Source organism: Loxodonta africana, chromosome 4 (assembly GCF_030014295.1).
Source record: "Loxodonta africana isolate mLoxAfr1 chromosome 4, mLoxAfr1.hap2, whole genome shotgun sequence".
NCBI classification, from domain to species: Eukaryota; Metazoa; Chordata; class Mammalia; order Proboscidea; family Elephantidae; genus Loxodonta; species Loxodonta africana.
The window spans coordinates 172,964,578-172,977,330 of NC_087345.1; positions in this window are offsets into that span (position 1 = coordinate 172,964,578).

Genomic DNA, 12,753 nt, shown 5'->3' on the forward strand with positions numbered 1-12,753 from the left:
TTAAAAGCGCTGTGCTGGACGCGCTGTGCCGACCGTGGAGGCAGAGACGCTGCCTTCCTGGGGTGGGAGACGCACAGGAACAGCGGCAGGCTACGTGCAGGTGTCCCCGCCGAGGGTGGGGCTGCTTCTGGGTGTCTAGTCACTCGTGTGGACCACCTCTGCAGTTTGGAAGTTCATCTGTGCCTTGGGTTCTCCATCCTCAGCCCGGCTCATCTCTGACGAAGGCCTCTTTTTGTCTAAGGGCTGGGATGGCAGCCTTCAGGATTCCATTCCCTGCTAAATTAGGGCATCAGCTGGTGGAGAGCTGCGGAACACGAGACTGAACCACACTGGGACCTGTATGTGTTCACATCGATGAGTGTCACGCATACACACAAGTTCAAGTATAATCAGAGATTCTTTGAAACCTACTGGAGATCACATTCTCTGCTCAGAACCTACGATGGCCTCCTGCCCCCTTGGAGGGAGAGTGGAAGGCTCTCCTGTGCCCCTCAGGCCCTGCCGCTTCTCCAACTCCCTGGCCACTCCACTGCAGCCACACTGCAGCGCAGCTGCTCCACCAGGAAGGCACAGCCCCGTGCCAGGCTTTGCACATGCTTCCTTCTGACTGGGGGCTGTTTTCCAGGGTCCACATGTCTCCTTCAAATCTTTGCTGCAATAATCACTTCCCTGATCATCCCATTTAAAACAGCAAGCCTTCCCACCTAGCTCCCTACCCTCTTCATAGCATTTATCACCTTCCAGTGTACTATTTGGAGCCCTGGTGGTGCAGTGGTTAAGAGCTTGGCTGCTAATCAAAGGGTCAACAGTTCGAATCCACCAGCTGCTCCTTGGAAACCCCGTGGGGTACTTCTACTCTGCCCTATAGGGTCGCTATGAGTCAGAAACAATTCGAGGACAACAGGTTAATGTACTATTTAGGGAGCCTGGGTGGCACAAGTGGTTTGAGATTGGCTGCTAATCTAAAGGTTGGAAGTTTGAACCCCCCCAGTAGCTCTACAGAAGAAATGCCTGGTGACTTGCTTTCACAAAGATTACAGCCAAGAAAACCCTGTAGCGAAGTTCTGTTCTGTCACATGGGGTCACCATGAGTTGAAATTGACTTGGCAACAATGGGTAGAGTACTATTTAATTTACTTCCATTATCTATTTTCTAACCCCCCCCATCTTGTAAGCTCCCCAAAGGAAAAGTTTTTGTTTCTTTTATTCACTGCTGTAATCTCAGTGCCTAGGAAAATGCTTATTGGTTGAATGAAAGAGTCATACATGGATTTTCTGTGCAGGGCATTTTCAAATAACAGTGGGGGTTCCCTTCCACCTTCCCTGCTTGGCCATCTGGGTGTGCTTAGGAAATGCAATCTCATTTTAACATGAACCTGAGCTAAACAGAATGTACAGGGCAGGCATTACAGAAAAGAAATTCTGAAGACACTCTCAAGTCAACCAAGTTACGTGTGCTGTTCCTGATGATCTTATTCTCCAATAGCATGGGCAGCTGCGTCAAGAATCCCTGGGTATCACCTCACACCCTCGTGGAGGGGTTCTTATAATCTGAGTCATTGTGCCAATCAGACTTAGCACCACCCACTTATCCCTTAGCCACCCGCTACAACAGGTGACCGGTACTCATTTCGAAGGGACCTTCTGAGGAACTTATGAACTATGTCTCAGAGCTGTCCGTCTAGGGGGACACAAAGCCTTCGTCCACCAGTCCCTGTACATCAGTGGTTGAGGCTGGACACACAGACATTAAGTCCTGCACTTCTAAGTTGTGCGTGTGTGAGTGCCAAGCAGGCTTCCTCGGGTGTAGGAGTAGCCGTGAATCGGGAATCAGCAGCCACACTGAGGACCTGCGGCAAGGTGCTGTCGGGGGCACCTGGGCAAAGCCAGTCACAGGCAGCAGGAATTCGGCCCCTGTAAGAGCCAGGTGGATCTTGGAGGATGACAGGGAACTACTGCAAAAGTCAGCCATGTGCAGCCCCAGTAAGGCTGTCTATTTACTGTAGCGTGTTAACACACCCTGGCTCTCATCTGGCAGATTGCCTTCTTTTCAGTCATCGCCAGTAAGGAAGGTCAAAATCAGAGCTATGTTAACTCTTTGGAGCTCTGACACAGCATAGGCCAAGGTGACCTGAAGTGTCTTGCCCTTCCACAGAACATTGTGCTGGTCCAGTATACTGGGAACATTATGCTAATCGGGCCTGGTGAGCAGGAAGGGACAAGCCTCTCATAGTGGCACCCTAGCTGTGGCACAGGTACTAGATAAACAAACAGTCAGGGTCCTCTCACACAGGTATTTAGGGTCCATTGATCTGGGGCATGCCAGAACAATATCCCCTGTAAGGTAAAAGACAGTTTTAGTACATTGTGACTGTTAGGGATTGAATTGTGTCCCCCCAAAATACATATTGTAGATCCTAAACTCTATATAAAAAAAAACCCTATGCCTGTGGTTATAATCCCATTTGGGAATGAGTTGTCTTTGTTATGTGAATGAGATAGGATTAGTGTAGGATGTCTTGAGTCAATCTCTTCTGAGATATGAAAGAGATTAAACAAGCAAGCAAGCAAGCAAGCAAGCAGAGATGGGGGGAAAAGAGATGCCAAGTCACATGGAGACCTCCAAAGAACCAAGAAGCAGAAGCTGAAGAGACAAGGACCTTCCTCCACAGCTGACAGGCAGAAAGCCTTCCAGTAGAGCCAGTGTCCTGAATTCAGGATTCTAGTCTCCTAAACTGTGAGAGTGCCTCTTATCACTAAGAATGTTTACCACATTGTGCTTGGGATTCTGAAGCCAGCATATACAGGAACCCTGTTATAATCCATTTATCGGGTCTCTCAGGAGGCTGCCAAGTGGGGCCCGGAACTAGAGAGGGCTCTGCAGCAGGTCTCAGCTTTGTTTCAAGCTTTTATGCCACTCATAGATCTGGACCCAGGAGATGGGATGGTGTTGGAGGTGTCCGTGGTGGATAAGGATGCTGTTTGGAGCCTCTGGCAAGCTCCAGTTGGAAAGTCACAGCAAAGGCCTCTAGGGTTCTAGAGCAAGGCTGTGCTTACCATTGTTCTCACCTATCTTTCCTTATTTGTTTCATTCCCAGGACCCTCCATTCTACCCCTCACCAGAGCCCACCATCCTATCCCCTACCTCCCACTGTCCAGCTGTCCTATAAGCTTCTCAAAGGTAGACTTTTAGGGTAGAGGAAGCCTTATCTTCCTCACCACCAACTCTGGTGTTGCCTATATGTTGAGCATTTAATAAACCAAATCAAACCCGTTGCCACTGATTCCAACTCATGGCTACCCCATATGTTAAAGGGAAGAACTGAGCTCCATAGGGCTTTCTTACTGTAATCTTCATGTAAGCAGATAATACATGCTTGTTAATTTGAAAACAGGTGCTGGGAGGTGCACCAAATTCCCCTTTTGTCTTCTGGGTGAAGCCATCGATAGACCACAAATTTGATCTCCTATCCACAGGGCAAGGAGCCCTATGGTACAGTGGTTAAGCACTTGGCTGCTAATCAAAAGGTCGGCAGTTTTAACCCACTCAGTGGCTCTGTGGGAGAAAAGACCTGGCAATCTGCTCCTGTAAATACTATAGCCTTGGAAACCCTATGGGGCAGTTCTAATCTGTCATATAGGGCCGCAATGAGTTGGAATTGACTCAATGGCACATAACAACATCCACAGGACAAGCCCAAGTCTCTGGTAAGATCTAGTATGCCTGACTTCTCCAACAGAGTCCTTGAGATCAGAGGGACAATTGAGTGGCGACAGTTAACCAAGTAACCAACGATAGAGTAGTACACAAGGTGAGAGGAGTTCCCCGGAGCCTCATTCAAATGCACCTAAATATTCTTGTTTATAGGTTGCCCCCATGTTCTTGGATCCTGAGGATAGGATTATAGCAAAGCCTAAGTGGACTTGGGGAGGTGCAAGATGAGCTCCTGAGTCATTTGCCACACTGGCTATCTCAGACTTGAGCCTTCCACACTGAAGTTGGTTTCACCAATATGATGTGTGGTGCCTGTGTATGTATCATTTGATCATTTCAGTAAAAGCAAAAGGAAGTATACGACACTGTGGCCAATTGAAGCAAAGGCTTTATTACAGAACACAGTAATGCTCGAAGGTGAAAAGGATAAGTGAATCGACACACTGTGGTCACAGCCCACAATCACCCCACTCAGAGAGAGGAAGGGTAGAGCCTCGTGGGTGGTCAGCCCAGAGAGAAGCTGAACCATGGCTTCTCCCACCCCGTCATAGTACTTGGGCTTTTCCTATCTTAAAAATTCCAGAATTAGGCATACAAAAAAACCCCACTGCCGTCGAGTCGATTCCGACTCATAGCGACCCTACAGGGCAGAGTAGAACTGCCCCACAGAGTTTCAAGGAGCACCTGGCGGATTCAAACTGCCGACCCTTTGGTTAGCAGCCGTAGCACCCAACTACTACGCCACCAGGGTTTCCAGTTATGCATATAGGGACTTATTTTAGAGCCAAGCAAGACTATCATATATCAGGTTTTCTTGTTTAAGAAGTCACACCTTGTCCTTAACTTCTTGCCTATCCCTGCCCCATTCCCAACACCAGGGGTGGCCTTGCCCCCCTCCAGTGAGCAGGCATCTTTGAATGAGCCCTCACCAGGTCCTGTGAAGGTTCTTCCATAGTCATGGTGGTCACTCCTCAGGCAGGCCTGCTGGGCAGAGGTTGGATGTGATGGTTAAGATTGTGTGTCACCTTGGCTGGGCCATGATTCTCAGTGTTTATGTGTGATCACTCCCATGACAGGATCTGCTGTGAGTAGCCAATCAGTTGAAAGGGGGTTTCCTTGGTCGTGTGGCCTGCATCCAAAATAAGTGGACGTTCTGGCTTTTGCCTGCTCTGGATCCTCCAGCTGCCTCCTGTTCATCTGACCTCTGGTTCTTGGGACTTGAGTTAGCAACTTATAGGCCGATCCTGGAATTCATCAGTCTTCACAGCCTGTGAGCAAGAGTCCTGCTCTTCAACCTGCCCATCTTGGGTTCACCAGCCTCTGCAGCTATGTGAATCAGGAGACGCCTCTATCCTCATCCATGCACTTAGGATGTTCTAGCCCCTACAACTGTATGAGCTGTTTCCTTGATACAAATCTCTCTCTACATATATTTATATGCTTTGCTGGTTTGTTTCTCTAGAGAACCCAGCCTGAGACATTGGACAACTCACTCCAACTGTATGCATGACAGGGTCCATAGTTGGTAAAATGTTAAGGAGCTTGTTGCTAACTGAAAGCTTGGAGGTTCAAATCCACCCAAGGGCACCTCAGAAGAAAGGCGTGGTGATCTACTTCTAGAAAATCAGCCATTTGAAAACCCAGTTCTACTCTGACATATATGGGGTCAACATGAGTTGGGGTCGACACCACGGCAACTGATTTATGTGTAAGGCATTGTGGGAGGCCCAGACGCAGGCCAGAGAGAGGCACCACCTCCTCTTTCCTGCTCCCAACTGGCCTCTAGGAGCAAAGAGCTTCTCTCTCTGACAAAGCATGTTCCCTGTTTTCCCCAGTCTGACCTGCCAAGAGAAATGCGAGGCCCCATTCAAAACCTGCACTGTGGCTGGAGGTGAGTGTTGTTAATTTAACGTATCGCTGGAGACGGAGGCCAAATATGCTGACTGAACATATTCTAACAACTAGGAGGGAAAAAACCCATATTGCAAATCACCTTACTTAGCTTGGCATTACAAGAGATGTTATTCTGTGAGAGTCGCAGCATGTTCATCATTTTCATCCTCCTCGAAGCAGCATGAAACGGCACACGGATGAATTACGGCATAGTTTTCCCCTCCTAGCTGTTGTTTTTAGCTGTAAAAGGAGGATAGCAAAGAATGTATATACACTGGTATTCTGTTAAAACAGGTGATCAGTCAGTGGCTTTGGTCGTTACATCTGAATACTCTCCACGTTTGATAACATTAAGCAGTGATCTCCCTCCCTGGAGCTGAGGAGAAAAGAGTGATCAGTCACCAGTCTGCACAAGTTCCCTGTGTACCCTCAGAGTCCTCAGGCTTTTGCTGGGTGCTGGGGAGATCAGGAAGTCAAAACAGGAGGGGGTTCTGCCTGCAGGGACAATAGCCAGCAATACAAGAGAGTATAAACTTAATGTCCCCCAAACTTCAGATGATAGGGTAACCTACCTGCCTTTTAGGAGCTAAGGGAGTGGGGGATGCACAGGACTTACTTGCCTCTTCTGTGCCTGGCACTGCACATATGGTGGGATTTAACCCATGATCTAATAAGGAAGACATCTAATAAGGTAGACATTACTATTCCCATTCTGTAGCTTACAACTCTGAGGCCCGGAAAAAAAAACAAAAAAACCCACAGCCATCAAGTCTATTCTGACTCAGAGCGACCCTATAGGACTGAGTACAATTGCCCCATAGAGTTTCCAAGGAGTGCCTTGTGAATTCAAACTGCTGACCTTTTGGTTAGCAGCCGTAACACTTAACCACTACACCACCAGGGTTTCCAACAAAACAGTTACCGCTGAGTTGATTCTGACTCATGGTGACCCCCTGTGTGTCAGAGTAGAACTGTACTCCATAGGGTTTTCCAAGTGATTTTTGTATGTTTATCTTATAACCTGAGACTCTGCCAAACTCTTCTATTAGTTTCAGTAGTTTTCTGGAGGATTCCTTAGGGTTTTCTGTGTATAAGATCATGTCATCTGCAAATAGAGATAATTTTACTTCTTCCTTGCCAATCTGGATGCCCTTTATTTCTTCGTCTAGCCTAATTGCTCTGGCCAGGACCTCTAGCACAATGTTGAATAAGAGCGGTGATAAAGGGCATCCTTGTCTGGTTCCCGTTCTCAAGGGAAATGCTTTCAGGCTCTCTCCATTTAGAGTGATGTTGGCTGTTGGCTTTGTATAAAAAAAATTGAGGAATTTTCCTTCAATTCCTATTTTGCTGAGAGTTTTTATCATGAATGGGTGTTGGACTTTGTCAAATGCCTTTTCTGCATCAATTGATAAGATCATGTGGTTTTTGTCTTTTGTTTTATTTATATGGTGGATTACATCAATGGTTTTTCTAATATTAAACCAGCCTTGCATACCTGGTATAAATCCCACTTGGTCATGGTGGATTATATTTTTTGATATGTTGTTGAATTCTATTGGCTAGAATTTTGTTGAGGATTTTTGAATCTATGTTCATGAGGGATATAGGTCTGTAATTTTCTTTTTTTGTGGTGTCTTTACCTGGTTTTGGTATCAGGGATATGGTGACTTCATAGAATGAGTTTGGTAGTATTCCGTCCTTTTCTATGCTCTGAAATACCTTTAGTAGTAGTGGTGTTAACTCTTCTCTGAAAGTTTGGTAGAACTCTGCAGTGAAGCAGTCCGGGCCAGGGCTTTTTTTTTTTGGTTGGGAGTTTTTTGATTACCGTTTCAATCTCTTTTTTTGTTATGGGTCTATTTAGTTGTTCTACTTCTGATATGTGTTAGTGTAGGTAGGTAGTGTTTTTCTAGGAATTCATCCATTTCTTCTAGGTTTGCAAATTTGTTACAGTACAATTTTTCATAATAATCTGATATGATTCTTTTAATTTCAGTTGGGTCTGTTGTGATGTGGCCCATCTGTTTCTTATTCGGGTTATTTGTTTCCTTTCTTGTATTTCTTTAGTCAGTCTGGCCAATGGTTTATCAATTTTGTTAATTTTTTCAAAGAACCAGCTTTTGGCTTTGTTAATTCTTTCAATTGTTTTTCTGTTCTCTAATTCATTTAGTTCAGCTCTAATTTTTATTATTTGTTTTCTTCTGGTGCCTGATGGATTCTTTTGTTGCTCTCTTCCTATTTGTTCAAGTTGTAGGGACAGTTCTCTGATTTGGGCTTTCTTCTTTTTGTATGTGTGCATTTATCGATATAAATTGACCTCTGAGCACTGCTTTTGCTGTGTCCCAGAGGTTTTGATAGGAAGTGTTTTCATTCTCGTTGCATTCTATGAATTTCTTTATTCCCTCCTTTATGTCTTCTATAACCCAGTCTTTTTTCAGCAGGGTATTGTTCAGTTTCCAAGTATTTGATTTCTTTTCCCTGATTTTTCTGTTATTGATTTCCACTTTTATGGCCTTGTGCTCTGAGAAGATGCTTTGTAATATTTTGATGTTTTGGATTCTGCAAAGGTTTGTTTTATGACCTAATATGTGGTCTATTCTAGGGAATGTTCCATGTGTGCTAGAAAAAAAAGTATACTTTGCAGCTGCTGGGTGGAGTGTTCTGTATAGGTCTATGAGGTCAAGTTGGTTGATTGTAGCAATTAGGTCTTCCGTGTCTCTATTGAGCTTCTTACTGGAAGTCCTGTCCTTCTCCGAAAGTGGTGTGCTGAAGTCTCCTACTATAATTGTGCAGGTGTCTATCTCACTTTTCAGTTCTGTCAAAGTTTGTTTTATGTATCTTGCAGCCCTGTCGTTCGGTGCATAAATATTTAATATGGTTATATCTTCCTGGTCAATTGTCCCTTTAATCATTATGTAGTGTCCTTCTTTATCCTTTGTGGTGGATTTAGCTTTAAAGTCTGTTTTGTCAGAAATTAATATTGCTACTCCTGCTCTTTTTTGCTTGTTGTTTGCTTGATATATTTTTTTCCATCCTTTGAGTTTTAGTTTGTGTCTCTAAGTCTAAGGTGTGTCTCTTGTAGGCAGCATATAGACGGATCGTGTTTCTTTATCCAGTCTGAGACTCTGTCTCTTTATTGGTGCATTTAGTCCACTTACATTCAGCGTAATTATAGATAAGTATGTGTTTAGTGCTATCATTTTGATGCTTTTTTGTGTGTGTTGTTGACAATTTCATTTTTCCACTTACTTTTTTGTGCTGAGATGTTTTTCGTTGTAAATTGTGTGCTCCTCATTTTCATAGTAGTTGAATTTATGTTTGCTGAGTCGTTATGATTTTCTTGGTTTTTATTTTGAGTTATGCAATTGTTAGACCTCTTTGTGGTTACCTTAATATTTACCCCTGTTTTTCTACGTAAAAACCTAACTTGTATTGTCCTATATCGCCTTGTATCCCTCTCCATATGGCAGTTCTATGCCACCTGTATTTAGTCCCTCTTTTTGATTATTGTGATCTATTACATATTGACTTCAATGATTCCCTGTTTTGAGCATTTTTCTTTTTAAAATTAATCTTAATTTGTTTTTGTGATTTCCCTATTTGAGTTGATATCAGGATGTTCTGTTCTGTGACCTTGTGTTGTGCTGGTATCTGATATTATTGATTTTCTGACCAAACAATTTCCTTTAGTATTTCTTGTAGCTTTGGTTTGGTTTTTGCAAATTCTCTAAGCTTGTGTTTATCTGTAAATGTTTTAATTTCACCTTCATATTTGAGAGAGAGTTTTGCTGGATATATGATCCTTGGCTGGCAGTTTTTCTCCTTCAGTGCTCTATATATGTCATCCCATTGCCTTCTTGCCTGCATGGTTTCTGCTGAGTATTCTGAACTTATTCTTATTGATTCTCCTTTGTAGGAGACCTTTCTTTTATCCCTGGCTGCTTTTAAAATTTTCTCTTTATCTTTGGTTTTGGTAAGTTTGATGATAATATGTCTTGGTGATTTTCTTTTTGGATCAATCTTATATGGGGTTCAGTGAGCATCTTGGATAGATATCCTTTCGTCTTTCATGATGTCAGGGGAGTTTTCTGTCAGCAGATCTTCAACTATTCTCTCTGTGTTTTCTGTCCTCCCTCCCTGTTCTGAAACTCCAATCACATGCAAGTTATTCTTCTTGATAGAGTCCCACATGATTCTTAGGGTTTCTTCATTTTTGAAAATTCTTTTATCTGATTTTTTTTCAGCTATATTGGTGCCAATTCCCTTGTCTTCCTTGTCCCCCACTCTGCATTCCAATTGCTCGATTCTGCTCCTCTGACTTCCTATTGAGTTGTCTAATTCTGTAATTTTACTGTTAATCTTTTGGATTTCTGAATGCTGTCTCTCTATGGATTCTTGCAGCTTATTAATTCTTCCACTATGTTCTTGAATAATCTTTTTGAGTTCTTCAACTGCTTTATCAGTGTGTTCCTTGGCTTTTAAAAAAAATTTTTTTTTCTGTAGACTTCCTTATTTCATTTCTGAGGTCATCCCTGATGTCTTGAAGCATTCTGTAAATTAGTTTCTTATATTCTGCATCTGGCAATTCCAGGATTGTATCTTCATTTGGGAAAGATTTTAATTCTTTAATTTGGGGAGTTGTAGAAACAATCATGGTCTGCTTCTTTATGTGGTTTGATATCAACTGCTGTCTCTGAGCCATCTATAAGATATTGTAATGATTTATTTTATATTTGCTCACTGAGTCTTATCTTGTTTTGTTTTCTTTCAATATATGTAGATGGGCTACTAGATTGTGCTGTCTTGATTGTTGTAGCCCTTGAATCACTTATGCCCTATTACCAGCTGGTTTGGGCTGTTACCAGATATGTAAGCCTAAGAGTCCATTCACTATTCTTGAGTAGAATCTGATTTTGGGTCACCAAGTGTGTGGTGCAGACTGTCACCTATCCGCCTAGAGGAGTAGTGGTGATAGTTGTGTGCACCAGATTCTAGTAGCAGCAGGGTTTCACACTCCAGGGGGGCAGAATGCTGACAGGGTTCCCCCAAGTGCCAGTGAGGTAGATGTGTCTCTATTCCTAAAGCACTTTGGTGGGTGAGCTCTGCAGCTGTACCTTAGGCACCCAATGCATGTACCTCTACAGATTGGTAGGTGTCACCATCCTCAGACCCCTAATCCATAGGGTTTTTAATGGCTGATTTTTCAGGAATATATTGCCAGATTTTTCTTCCAAGGCACCTGTGGGTGGACTCGAACCTCCAACCTTTCACTTAGCAGCCAAGTGCATTAAACATTTGCATGAACTAGGGACTCTGGGATTTAACCCATGATCTAGTAAGAAGACATCTAATAAGGTAGACATCACTATTCCTATTTTGCAGCTTACAACTCTGAGGCCCAGAGAGGTTAAATAATTTGCTTGGGATCACACCACTGGAAAATGGCAGATCCAAATTCAATCTCCTGTTCCCTGTCCACCATATTCCGGGGGCTGAGGGGAGGAGGAGCAAGATGATTATTTTAAGGAGGAAACACAACATGAAGGAAGGAGAAAGATGTTCTGCTAAGGAGAGGACACCTGAGAAACTGCAGTAGAGGGGCCTTTCTTTCTACTGACAAGTAGTGCCAATCCCATAAAAAAGGCCAACATACATTTGATTTTGAGAGTCATTAACATTCTATTGTGATTGTATTTATCAGCCCCTTTGAAGGGGATGAGGGAGGGAAGGCAGACAGGTACAAGGAGTCAGTTTAGGGCAAGTGTCACTGGAGTCTTAGGGGAAGAGTGACTAAGGAAAAACCTGAAGCCCATAAAAACATTATTTTCTGAATCTAGGGATATTTTGGAGTCCCTGGGCGGTGCAAATGGTTAATGCACTTGACTGCTAACTAAAAGGTTGGAGGTTTGAGTCCACCCAGAGGCACCTCAGAAGAAAGGACTGGTGATCTATTGTTGTTGTTTTTAGGTGCCATCGAGTTAGTTCCGACCCCTTGCAACCCTATGCACAACAGAACGAAACACTGCGCGGTCCTGAGCCATCCTTACAATCGTTGTTATGCTTGAGCTCATCGTTCCAGCCACTATGTCAATCCACCTTGTTGAAGGTCTTGCTCTTGTCCACTGACCCTGTACTTTGCCAAGCATGATGTCCTTCTCCAGGGACTGATACCTCCTGACAACATGTCTAAAGTACGTAAGATGATGTTTTGCCATCCTTGCCTCTAAGGAGCATTCTGGCTGTACTTCTTCCAAGACAGACCTGTTTGTTCTTTTGGCAGTACATTCAATATTCTTCGCCAACCCCACAATTCAAAGGCATCAATTCTTCTTTGGTTTTCCTTATTCATTGTCCAGCTTTCACCTGCATATGATGCGATTGAAAATACCATGGCTTGGGTCAGGTGCACCTTAGTCTTCAAGGTGACATCTTTGCTCTTCGACACTTTGAAGAGGTCCTTCGCAGCAGATTTACCCAATGCAATGTGTCTTTTGATTTCTTGACTGCTGCTTCCATGGCTGTTGATTGCGGATCCAAGGAAAATGAAATCCTTGACAACTTCAATTTTTTCTCCGTTTATCATGTTGTTGCTCATTGGTCCAGTTGTGAGGATTTTTGTTTTCTTTATATTGAGGTGCAATCCATACTGAAGGCTGTGGTCTTTGATCTTGATTAGTAAGTGCTTCAAGTCCTCTTCACTTTCAGCAAGCAAGGTTGTGTTATCTGCATAACGCAGGATGTTAATGAATCTTCCTCCAATCCTGATGCCCCGTTCTTCTCCATATAGTCCAGCTTCTCCTATTATTTGCTCAGCATACAGATTGAATAGGTATGGTGAAAGAATACAACCCTGACGCACACCTTTCCTAAGTTTAAACCAATCAGTATCCCCTCCTTCTGTCCGAACAACTGCCTCTTGGTCTATGTAGAGGTTCCCCATGAACGCAATTAAGTGTTCTGGAAATCCCATTCTTCGCAGTGTTATCCATAGTTTGTTATGATCCACACAGTTGAATGCCTTTGCATAGTCAATAAAACACAGGTAAACATACTTCTGGTATTCTCTGCTTTCAGCCAGGATCCATCTGACATCGGCAATGATATCCCTGGTTCCACATCCTCTTCTGAAACCGGCCTGAATTTCTGGC